This window comes from Cervus elaphus, chromosome 33 (assembly GCF_910594005.1).
Source record: "Cervus elaphus chromosome 33, mCerEla1.1, whole genome shotgun sequence".
Classification (NCBI taxonomy): Eukaryota; Metazoa; Chordata; class Mammalia; order Artiodactyla; family Cervidae; genus Cervus; species Cervus elaphus.
In genome coordinates, this window is record NC_057847.1 from 74670035 (window position 1) to 74682965 (window position 12931).

The following is a 12931-nucleotide window of genomic DNA, read 5'->3' on the forward strand; positions in this document are numbered from 1 at the left end:
AAAGTCTGCCAGGCTCTACTGTCCTTGGGATTTTCCAGGTAAGAATACGAAGTGGGTTACCCTGCCCTTCTATGGAACCAGTTCAGTTCAGTTCAGTCGCTCAGTCATGTCCGACTCTTCGCAACCCCATGGACTGCAGCATGCCAGGCTTCCCTGTCCATCACCAACTTCCGGAGCTTGCTCAAACTTACATCCATCGAGTCGGTGATGCTATCCAACCATCTCATCCTCTGTCGTCCCCTTCTCCTCCCAACTTCAATCTTTCCCAGCATCAGGGTCTTTACCAATGAGTCAGTTCTTTGCATCAGGTGGCCAAAGTATTGGAGTTTCAGCTTCAGCATCAGTCCTTCCAATGAATATTCAGGACTGATTTCCTTTAGGATCGACTGGTTGGACCTCCCTACAGGCCAAGGGACTCTCAAGAATCTTCTCCAACACCACAGTTCAAAAGCATCAATTCTTCTGTGCTCATCTTTCTTTAGAGTCCAACCTTCACATCCATACATGACTACTGGAAAAGCCATAGCTGACTAGATGGACCTTTGTTGGCAAAGTAATGTCTCTGTTTTTTAATATGCTGTCTAGGTTAGTCATAGCTTTTCTTCTAAGGAGCAAGTGTCTTTTAATTTCATGGCTGCAGTCACCATCTTCAGTGATTTGAGAGCCCCAAAACATAGTCTGTCACTGTTTTCATTGCTTCCCCATCTATTTGCCATGAAGTGATGGGACCAGATGCCATGATCTTAGTTTTCTGAATGTTGAGTTTTAAGCCAACTTTTTGACTCTCCTCTTTCAATTTCATCAAGAGGCTCTTTAGTTCTTCTTTGCTTTCTGCCATAAGGGTGATGTCATCTGCATGATATTTCTCCCAGCAATCTTGATTGCAGCTTGTGCTTCATCCAGTCCAGCATTTGTCATGATGTACTCTGCATATAAGTTAAATAAGCAGGGTGACAATATACCACCTTGACGTACTCCTTTCCCAATTTGGAACCAGTCTGTTATTCCATGTCCAGTTCTAACTGTTGCTTCCTGACTTGCATACAGATTACTCAGGAGGTAGGTCGGGTGGTCTTGTATTCCCATCTCTTTAAGAATTTTCCACACTTTGTTGTGATCCACACAGTCAAAGCCTTTGGCATATAGAATAATATAACATATTATTATTATTTCTAAGATGTGGCTCATCCTAGGCATCAACTTTGACAGGAATAGTTTTGCTAACATTTTCAACATGATTTAATTCAATAAAAATGTGGATATGTCATAAATGCTTGTTAATGAATAAATATTTGTTTTGCCTTAGCCGTGTTCTAAGCAGTGTGCTAGCCTGGGGGTAAAAGTATGAATAACGATAGTCAGTATTTAGTTGGGATATGATCAGTTAAACAATAAGAAACAGACACAAACAGGGCGACCATAGGATAAGAGGCATAAGCTTGCTTGGTGGAGCTAGAAAGATCTGTAAAGCAGGCCTGGCCTGAAGTAAGGCGTGAAAGGTGAGTAGCATGAGTTTGTCAATCATCACTCCTTTCTGGACATTTTTTTTTTGTTTGTTATGCGGATTCTGACAGTTGGTAATCCCATCTTCCTGTAATGACCCAGAAAAGCTCCATAGAACAATCCAGAAGATTCAAAAGTAACTCATCTGTCCAGTCATTCTTTCACAAACATTTATGGAGTGCTTGCTTTAGGTCAAACACTGGACACTAGAAATATCAACTTAAATAACTCATGAACACTGCCCTCAGAAGACTTATGCTCTATAGCTATAATTTTCAAACTTTGGGGGCACCTCAGAATCACCTGGAGTGCTTGGTAAAACACAAGTTCACTGGCCCAGTCCAAGAGTTGTTGATTCACTAGGTCTGGGGTAGGGCTCAATAAGTTGCATGTAAAGCAGATTCCTAGGTAATGAGGTGTCACTAGACTGAAGACCACTTTGAAGGCCATAGACTCTGGGAGAATGGGTCAGTCAAGCAGATCCGTGTGGTGAGTACATGAAGGAGCAGGTAAGATTTGGGAAAGCCCCATCTGGGATGTGGGAGTAAAAGTCACACCGCAGCAAACCGTCTTTGCTCTGCTTCCTTTGGAGCTGATTCTCTGCTGATGAGCTACAGGCTTCCTTGTGGTGTATCTTACATAGAAGTATGAAAACCACAACCCCATCAATTCTCTTATCCAAGGAACATTCATGATTGCTGACAATACTCAGAGTCATTACTATAAACTAAGTACATCTGGATTTTGAATTATTTTACTGAAAGAAAAAAAAGAAATATTTAATTCACAATGATTGAAGACAATTAAAATAGAGCATAAAACACTTTATAAAATCTACAGATTACCTAGAATTTAAGTGGATAGTAGAGTTGGGAAGAACGACTCAATTATACCCCTACAGTGAAAAGAATTCAAACCAGATCCTGCAACCAGTTAACCTTTAATGAATCAATATTGCTCTGTGAGTTTCAAAACAGTCAAAAATGTTTCTTCAGCTATCTCTCTGTGTGTAGTATGGTGTGATACAATGGAAAGAAAAGCAACTTGAGAGGTGGCCCATGGCCTCAAATAGATTGCAATACATAGTTAGACAAAAGGGTCAGGTTGTATCCATTCATGTATTTATTTTGCCTCTACTGTATACTTGAAGCTGTGTTATATTCTGGGAAAATTAAACAGTGTAGAATTTAAAAGGTTTTATATTTCATATTTTAGTGAAGGAGGCAGTAATTTGTGAAAAAATAAAGATATGTTGAGTGAGGTGTAGTGATTGCTCAAGGATGAAATGGTAACAGTGACATTGATCAGCAAAAATCTGAGGAAGGAATAAGGCATTCATTGGCTCCTAATGGAAGCTAGACAGGTGGATGAGTTTGTTGGACAAGGAGACATTCAGGGGAGAGGGACCTGTTTGCTCCTACAGAGAGGCATGACATGGCATGTGATGGTCAGGAGATATGAGCAGCTCAGTGTAGAGAAGCAGGCGAGGGGCAGATGAGCAAGGAGTCTGAATGCTGTTTTTAATGCTTTAATTTTTGGACATTGAGTTATGTTTGCCATGCAGCACTGTGCAAGTTCAAGTTTGTCATAATAAATGACAAATATTTATTACCTCAGTTTCTGTGGGTTGAGAATCCGGGCACGGACCATCTCTGTGCCCCTGAGCAGGGATCCTTCACCAGGTTGCATGTATCAGGGTGCCAGAAGGCACTGTGGTCTCTTTGGAGGCTGGACCTGTGGAGGATCTGCTTCCAAGCTTCCTCACATAGTGTTGGAAGGGTTCAGTACCTCCTGGGCTTCTGGACTGAGGGCCTCAGTTCTCTGATGACCACTGGCCAGAGACCCCTGTCCGTTCCTTGCCATCTGAGCCTCTCCAAGGGCAGCTCAGACATGGCAGCTGGCTTCTATCAGAGCCAGCAAGAGAAGCAGAAGGTGTCCGTAGCCTAAGCCACAGTGTTTTTGTAACCTGGACCTAGCGTGACATCCTATAACTTATGCTGTATTTTATTAATTAGCAGCAAGTCAGCAAGCCTAGTGCACAATCAGAGGACAGGGAGAAGATGAGGACATAAACTGCAGGATGTGAGGACCATGGGGACCACCTGAAGGGTACTCACAGCAATATGGATTCTTACCTCATTCACAAGACTTGCTACAATCTACTGGCCAAAAACTAAGGAGCTGTTTTGACGAATGTTCTGGAACTCCGTGAAAACGCATGGGAGAAGAGTTGAGGAGGTGGGGTCCCAGATACTCTTAGCCAGGCCTTCCACCTGCTTGGCTGTCTACTGAAATAAACATGTCAGCAGGGAAGGAAATGAGCATCGTGCATCTGAGGCACAGTGCCGGCTGAAGGATTCTAAAAGTCAGCTCCATCAGCGATTCACTGAGGTTCTATTAATCTGAGAGGAAAGCCACAGGGTCTGGCTTTTAATAGAGGAAAAGGTGAGCCACAGCTGTCTTGCAAAGCAGAAGGATGTCACCTCCCACTCTGGCTCCCTCATCAACATTCTACATAAACTTGAGTCACACTGCATTAGTTTGTCTTCATTTTGCATTTGTGTTTTTCAGCTCCTACTAATTCCTGAAAGGATAAAGGAGACACAGAGTTAATAGGAAATTCTCTATTGAGAATTAAGTGGGTTTGCTGGGGCTTCTTAGGAAGACTTTGTCAGCTATGGTAACTGATTCTTTGGGGTTTCTGGACTCCTAAGAGTCTGTCTAAGCTTTCAGTCTTAACCTATTATGTAGGTAGAAGGGACACAGTTCAGCGTGCAAAATTGAGGTGACATTTAAGAGCACCTCCTAAACTCTTGGCAATCAATGTTCAAGGAGCACTTAGGGCATTATTTCAGTTAACTCCTGCAAACACTATGCATGTGTGCGTGCATGCTAAGATGCTTCACTCGTGTGCAATTCTTTGCGTCCCTAGGACTGTAGACCACCAGGCTTCTCTGTCCATAGGACTTTCCAGGCAAGAATACTGGAGTGGGTTGCCATACCATCCTCCAGGGGATCTTCCCAATCCAAAGATTGAACCCCTGTCTCTTATGTCTCCTGCCTTGGCAAATGGGTTCTTTACCACTAGTGCCACCGAGAAGCCCCAAACACTAGGATAGCTAGAGTTATTATCATCAGTTGGCAAATGACCAAAGTGAAATTTGGGGAGGTTAGGTCACTGGCTCAAGGCTATTTTGGCCATGGATAGGGCATGAGCCAAGGTCTGGTGAAGGCTTGCCTGACTGCAGAGACCCCACTCCATGGCACATCTGTGTTCTTCACAGAGGAACATAATCACAAAAGCAACAAGGAAGCAACAAAACAAAACACTTCATACCCTTGGATGGCTGGTACTTAGAAATGAGGCTCACACTGGTTCATTTTTCTTAATACTTGGATAAGTGCTGCTGCTGATATGAATATTGGGACTGACACTGTTAGTGTTCATTCAGTATGTCCAAGGAATTAACCCCAGGGCCTTGGAGTGTGGCATGCGTGTGCATTAGTGCACGCTAGTAACTCCATCACATCTGACTCTGCGACCCCATGGACAGTAGCCTGTCAGGCTCCTCTGTCCATGGAATTCTCCAGGCAAGAACACTGGAGTGGGTAGTTATCCCCTTCTTCAAGGGGATCTTCCCAACCCAGGGGCAGATTCTGGGTCTCCTGAACTGCAGGTGAATTCTTTACCAGCTGAGCCACCAGGGAAGCCTGGAGCAGGGCATCAGTTCAGTTCAGTTCAGTCACTCAGTCGTGTCCGACACTTTGCGACCCCATGGACTGCATCACGCCAGGCCTCCCTGTCCATCACCAGCTACCAGAGTTTACTCAAACTCATGTCCGTTGAATTGGTGATGCCACCCAACCATCTCATCCTCCATCGTCCCCATCTCCTCCTGCCTTCAATCTTTCCCAGTATTAGGGTCTTTTCCAATGAGTCAGTTCCTCGCATCAGGTGGCCAAAGTACTGGAGCTTCAGCTTCAGCCTAAGTCCTTTCAATGAATATTCAGGACTGATCTCCTTTAGGATTGATTGGTTTGATCTCCTTGAGTCCAAGAGATTCTCAAGAGTCTTCTCTAGCACCACAGTTCAAAAGCATCAGTTCTTTGGCACTCAGCTCTCTTTATGGTCCAACTCTCACAACCATCCATGACTACTGGAAAAACCGTAGCTTTCACTAGATGGACCTTTGTTGGCAAAGTTATGTTTCTGCTTTTAAATATGCTTTCTAGGTTTGTCATAGCTTTTCTTCCAAGGAGCAAGCATCTTTTAATTTCATGGCTTCAGTCACCATCTGCAGTGATTTTGGAGCCCCAAAAGATAAAGTCTCTCACTGTTTCCATTGTTTCCCCATCTATTTGCCGTGAAGTGTTGGGACCAGATGCCGTCTGTTGACCAGATGACTCGACATTTCTGAATGTCGAGTTTTAAGCCAGCTTTTTCACTCTCCTCTTTCATATTCATCAGGACACTCTAGTTCCTCTTCGCTTTCTGCCGCAAGGGTGGTGTCATCTGCATATCTGAGGTTATTGATATTTCTCCCAGCAATCTTGATTCCTGCTTGTGCTTCATCCAGCCTGGCATTTCACATGATGTACTCTGCATATAGATCAAATAAGCAGGGTGACAATATACAGTCTTGACGTACTCCTTTCCTAATTTAGAACCAGTCTGTTGTTCCATGTCCGGTTCTAACTGTTGCTTCTTGACCTGCATACAAATTTCTCAAGAGGCAGGTTAGGTGGTCTTGTATTCCCATCTCTTGAAGAATTTTTCATAGTTTGTTGTGATCCACACAAAGGCTTTGGAATAGTCAATGAAGCAGATGTAGATGTTTTTCTGGAATTCTCTTGCTTTTTCGGTGATCCAATGGATGTTGACAATTTGATCCCTGGTTCCTCTGGCTTTTCTAAATCCAGCTTAAACATCTGAAAGTTCTCGGTTCACATAGCATTGAAATCTGGCTTGGAGAATTTTGAGCATTACTTTGCTAGCATGCAATTGTGTAGTAGTTTGAACATTCTTTGGCATTGCCTTTCTTTGGGATTGGAATGAAAACTGACCATTTCCAGTCCTGTGACCACTGCTGAGTTTTCCAAATTTGCTGGCCTACTGAGTGCATTGGCATGCCTGAGTTCAAATCCTGGCTCCTTTTTCTATTATCTGTGTGACCTTGGTGAAGTTACTAAAACTCTGTGAACCTCAATTTATTCGTCTGTAAAATGGAGCTAAAAGTGCCGTCAATGTGGGTTCCTAGGAAGAGCTGGTGTTTGACATGTGGAAGTTGCTGCCTTTCTTTGGAATAAGGGACAGTTAAGCATTTAGTGCTCCTCTGAGGATTTGCCTGGATTCCTTCATCAAATGGAAGCTATGTTTGTAAGTAGTTTTATATCTTTAATGGAAATAGTTACATTCAAGTTTAGCTGTTAAGGTTGGTCTTTTTGTGAAGCATCACTAAAATTACTTTTCACTGAAATGTATTCCCCAGACTCTTTTCCCCTAAAGATGGCTGGACATTGATGAGGGATGCCCTCATGGCCAAGGTGCCAGCGACCCATAGTGAAAGGGAAGGGCCGCTGAATCAGAAGCAGATAATTTTGTTGTAGCCCACTTGAGATTCCCTGATTCCCCAGTGTTACTAAATGCTGCTGAATTAAGCAAGCAATCACTATCCCATTTTAAATACATGTTTCCTGCAGCTAAAAATCTAAGGAGCATTTGAAAAAAAAGTAGACATATGCAGACTCAAAAAAAGAACACAAAATCCAGCTACATGCTACATCTTAAAGTAAGTGTTTCAGGGACAGAAAAACTCAAATAACGTCTAATGCACAGTTCCAACTAGGAGGAAAAAGAGTGTCCCTTAGGTCTGTGAGCTCGTTGAATGGACATTGATGGATTTGTTTCCCTTTCAGATTAAATTGAACTTCTGATGTGAAAGTGGTTTACTGGCTTCTGATCTTGAAAGCAACATTTTTTTGGATTGTTTGTTTTCTTCCCCTCTAACTAAATTTCTCTTGTTTAGGTGTTTTAGCTTTTTAGCAGCTTGAAAAGAGGCACATCGGAGTATTGGAAGATTCAGAAGAAATTATTTGCTTAAAAAATGTTGAGAGAAACAGAGAATTTGGCTAACTTTACTTTTCCTCTGGTAAAGTGGTGTCTGGCAAATGGACCGTTCTAGGGGCTTGAATATTTTCTCTTAGGCTCAAATGCCCAAAGATATGCAAAATAACATTTCAGCAATTTTTCATAGCTTGACAAGATAAATATTATCAGAACTGAATGTGAACATTTGTGTAAATGAGGGCTGGCCTTTAACGATGGAGATAACGCATAGGAGTGTTAAGTGGATGTCAGTGTTGGCTGTTAATTAGATAATGTCTGTGCTGAGAACTCATTTTACCTTAGCATCTGTGGATGTAATCTCATCTTCAGGGTTAGCTGGTTTAGGAAAAGATATCTTATGCTAATTTATTGCTCAATAAATTTTAATTTCAGACATTGGCAGATAAAATATCTAGATATGGCAGAGACACCCACATGAATGTAGAATAAATGCTATTGTTTATGTGTGGTTGCTAGCTTTCCCTGTCATCTTTGATTAGATGTTACACTTGTCAAAAACTAAGCAATCAACATTGGTTCCTCACTGCTCACTAAATTCTAGACTTTATTTGGATTTCATCAGTTTTCCATCAATGTCCTCTTGCTATTCCAGGATGAAGATCGGGGTACCATGATGTGTTTAAGTGTTATATCTCCTGAGTTTCTTCTGTCTGTGGCAGTTTCTCCGTTTTTACTTGCTTTTCATGACCTTGGCAACATTACTGTGTGCTAGCCAATTATCCTGTGGAATTTATCCCAGCCTGGGTGTGTCTGATATTTTTTCTTATGAATTGACTGAGGTAAAGGTCTTTCTGATCACAGTATATGATGGGGTCACAACAGCCACATGATATATCTGATGATGCTACTATTTTTCCCTGTTCTTGCTAAAAGATACACTAAAACATGCCATACTAAAGACTATATCAAATGACTCATTTTTGCATGCTAGGTAGGAGTGATTTGAAGTGAAAGGAGGGAGTGTCATTAAAAAAATACTCTGGATATACCTTAGCCCTTCTGCATATCTGAACTTAGGTGGAGTAAGTCAAACGAAGGAACATCTGGGTTATGCCTTCTTTTTTTAAGTAGTTTTCTTTTTTGTTGTTATTGTTGTTGTTTAGTTTTTATTTCATAATTGTATATTTAACTTTGCAATCCAGCTAAACTTGGAGGGGGATAAGGAAAATATGGAACCCTAAGAACTGTAGCAAGAGCACAAAGATTATAGGATATTTCAAGCAGATGGGGTAAAGGAGTGCTCTCCTGGGCTACAGGGGAATGGTCTGGTGGTTAAGTAAAACATGAGTCAAATTCATTAGATTTTTCCAGAGTCAGAAATGGTGATCTTCTTGCTGGTCTTGCCATTCCTGGATCCAAAGCCCTCCACGGCTTCTGTAATATTCATGCCCTCTTTCACCTCTCCAAAGACCGCTTGCTTGCCATCCAACACTCAGTCTTGGCAGTGAAGATGAAAAATTGGGAACCGTTTGTGCTGAGGCCAGCATTTGCCACGGACAAGATGCCAGGACCTGTATGTTTCAGGATGAAATTCTCATCATAAAATTTCTCTCCATGAATGGACTTGCCACCAGTACCATTAGGGCATGTGACATCACCATCCTGGCACATAAATCCCGGAATTATTCTGTGAAAGCAGGGACATTTATAACCAAATCCTTTCTCCCCAGTGCCCTGAGCATGAAAGTTTTCTGCTGTCTTTGGAACTTTGTCTGCAAACAGCTTGAAAGAGATGTGGCCCAAGGGCTTGCTGTCGACAGTGATGTCAAAGAACAAGATGGGGTTGAGCGTGGCTGGACAGCACGAGACTCCGGGGTGGCGGCATCTACAAGGCCTACAGTAGTTATCTTTAGGAGCAGTCAACGTGTTGTTGTTGAACTGTGGACTTGTAACTCCGAATGGACTATGGCCAGGCAATGATATGTACTTAAAAGCTGCATTATTGAAAAATGAGTGTTTTATCCAGGTACTCATTCTTTTATTGTTATTTGCTTTTTAAACTTTGTTTTAGTCACTTAAAGAAAATCTTCTTAAGGCACAGTTTGCCTCAAATCCATTCCAAGTTGTTTAGGAATGGATAAAGAAGATGTAGTATATGTGTATGTATACAATGTAATATTACTCAGTCATTAAAAAGAATGAAATAATGCAATCTGCAGCAGGTGGATGGACCCAGAGAGTGTCCTGCTGAGTGAAGTAAATCAGACAGAGAAGGAGAATTATCATATGGCATCATTTATATGTGGGATATAAAAAGAAATGATACAAATGAATTTACTTACAAAACAGAAAGAGACTCACAGACTTAGAAACTGAACTTCTGGCTGCCAGGGGGAAGGGATAGTTAAGGACTTTGGGAAGGTCATATACACACTGTTATATTTAAAATGGATAACCAACAAAAAACTATCTCATAGCACTTGGGACTCTGCTCAATGTCATGGTCCAGCCTGGATGGGTAGGGGTTTATGAGAGAATGGATACATGCATCTGTATGGCTGAGTCCCTTCACTGTTCTCCTGAAACTATCACAACATTGGTAATTGGTTATTCCCCAATACAAAATGTTTTTGGTATTAAAAAAATAAAAAATAAAGTTAAAAAATTACTATTAAGAAATAATAATAAAAATTAAAAATAGTCATAACCTTGGGTGTGCGCTTATGTGGATATGAACTAGAGAGACAGTTGTACTTTTTAAAAAAAGTAAGATGAAATGAGGAAAATTCGGTAGAATCCAGTGATTACTTTGAAGGAGAGGATCAAGAACGATTTTAAAGTATTAAGTATGTACCAGGTGAATGAAAATATCAATGATAATTAGGTCTAGATAGGAAGGTAAACTTGGATAATGACTCCATTTTACTTGGATTCAGTTTCAGAAGATATTATTGTTCTTACTTATGGGGCCATCAAAGAAACAGTTGAAAATGTGGGATTGAATGTCATAAAGAAGGTCAGCATTGAAGAGAGAGCCTGTTTGAAATGAAGTATCCTTAAATGGAAAAGTCGTTTTAGAGATCTCCAAACACGGTCACTCCTTAATCTCTGCAATTTATTCAGTGGAACCAAACTTCCACGTCAGCCACTTCTTTGGCCGTCCCCATTGCAGCCTCTCATTACGACTTTGGGACAAAAGCAAACCAAGGTCAAACATCAGATCCCTGCAGGGAGCTAAGCTGAGCCCTTCGTCTGATGAAACCTCTGCCCCTGACAGCTCGCTGCTCTTCAGGGAAACCCAGAGCGGCTTCTTTCCTTAATGTTCAGAATTCAGCACTTTGAACCGAGCCAGGGGCCTCGCTGCTGCTCCTCTGGCCTCCTCTCCAGTGATCTAGCGAACTGAGTATTTGGGGGCAGCCCCGGCCGACTCCTGGGATTGTAAGACCCTTTGGCAGCTGGGGCTGCGTTTGATATTGCTCTGTACTTTTCAAAGTACTTGACATGGAACAGGAAGTGTGCCACTCACATCACAGGAGGAAAACGTGAACTAGAGAGTCAGGCGTCCTTGAGTTCAGAATCTTGCTCTGCCATTTATACTTGAGCATGCAGGGATGTTGCTTGATCCTGTGGACCTGAAGACTCCCCCTCTGAAGTTTTAGGAGAATAGTGCACAGTTCGTGGAGAAGTTGTAAACATTATGTGTGGCAACATATTACAGCTCTTAGCACACAGTCTGGACATAGTATGCACTTGGCAAAAGGTAAGAGTAACAGACACCTATGTAGCATTTACCAAGGTTTGGGTATTGACTAAGTAAATCTAACTTAACTCATCCGTTGAATCCCCTATAACAACTCAACGAGCTCAGCAGATATTGTTACCCATTCCATAGGTGAGCAAACTGAAGATTGGTAAGCCGACTTGCCTAAGGTCACACAGTTAGAGGTACTAGAAAGTAGACAGCTGGACTCCTAATCTTTGCTCCTAAACAATATGATATACCATTATTATGCATATAGCACACAGTAATAATAATGATACCTATTATTACTATTCATAAAGATTCTTTGTGTTACTATTGGGATAGGGACAAGACAAGAGCAGTTGCTATAAACACTCTTACTTAATACAGCTTTAGCTATTCTAGTCACTAGGACAAGAAAGATGAAATATACACACAATAGAAAATTATTTTTTTCAGGTGTTGGCTCTCTGGCATGAAAACTCCAAATAATACATCTAAATGGAAGAAAAGCTGGGTACTGAAAAAGTTCAAAAGCTGTCCTATGTGTCAACTAGATCAGGCAGCATTCATGAGCACTCCACAATGCCTCTGACACGTGTTTTAAAGAGTTGATGCTGGCTGCTGTCTGGGGGCTCAGCAGATACTGTCAACCGGAATCCAGGAGCCTCTTCAACTTTGTTCAGTTCAGTTCAGTCACTCAGTTACATCCAATTTTTGCAACCCCATGAACTGCAGCACACCACGCTTCCTTGTCCATCACCAACTCCTGAAGCTTGCTCAAACTCATGTCCATCGAGTCGGTGATGCCATCCAACCATCTCATCCTCTGTTGTCCCCTTCTCCTCCTGCCTTCAATCTTTCCCAGCATCAGGGTCTTTTCTAATGAGTCAGTTCTTCGCATCAGATGGCCAAAGTATTGGAGTTTCAGCTTCAACTTGGTAGCACTGGGTTAAGATACTATCAGCTTTCAATACCACATTCCCATGAGCCGTCACCAACAATATCTTGGGTTGTGTTTCCACCCAAAGTCTCCTCAAGATCAGTCCATCTCTTAACACCAAATCCTAAAACTACACTACATGGTTTAGGCTTAAGTTATAACACCAACCCATTTCTGTAGCAAAGTCTGTTCTACTATTTCTGGGTAGCAAATTATCACAAATCTTAGTTGTATGCAAATACCATTTTATTTATTTTTAATTTCAATTTTACTGACAAAAACTGACTAATAAAATTGTAGGATATTTAAATTATACTTTATGGCGGTTTGTTCAATGAACACATTGTGAAAGGATTCCCTAGTATAATTAATACATCCATCGCCTCATATATTATTCTCTCTTAGAAGGACATTTTGTTCTCTCTCTGGAAATTTTATTTATACAATGTTATGTTATCAACTATGCTCACCATATTTTACATTAGAGCTTTCCCTTATTCATTTTATAGCTGAAAGTTTGTACCCTTTATGGCTGAATAATATTCCACTGACTGTGTGCATGTATAAATACACCACCTCTTCGCTGTCTGTTCAACCACTGATGAACATGTAAGTTATGTCCATGTCTTGGCTACTGTGAATTGTGGGTAATGCTTCAAAGAACATGGAGTGCAAA

General features: G+C 41.4%; 1 pseudogene; it reads right to left on the minus strand.

Moving 5' to 3' along the window:
* Positions 1–8927: 8927 nt before the first annotated feature.
* LOC122688529 lies at positions 8928–9604 on the minus strand (annotated as a pseudogene).
* Positions 9605–12931: the final 3327 nt, after the last annotated feature.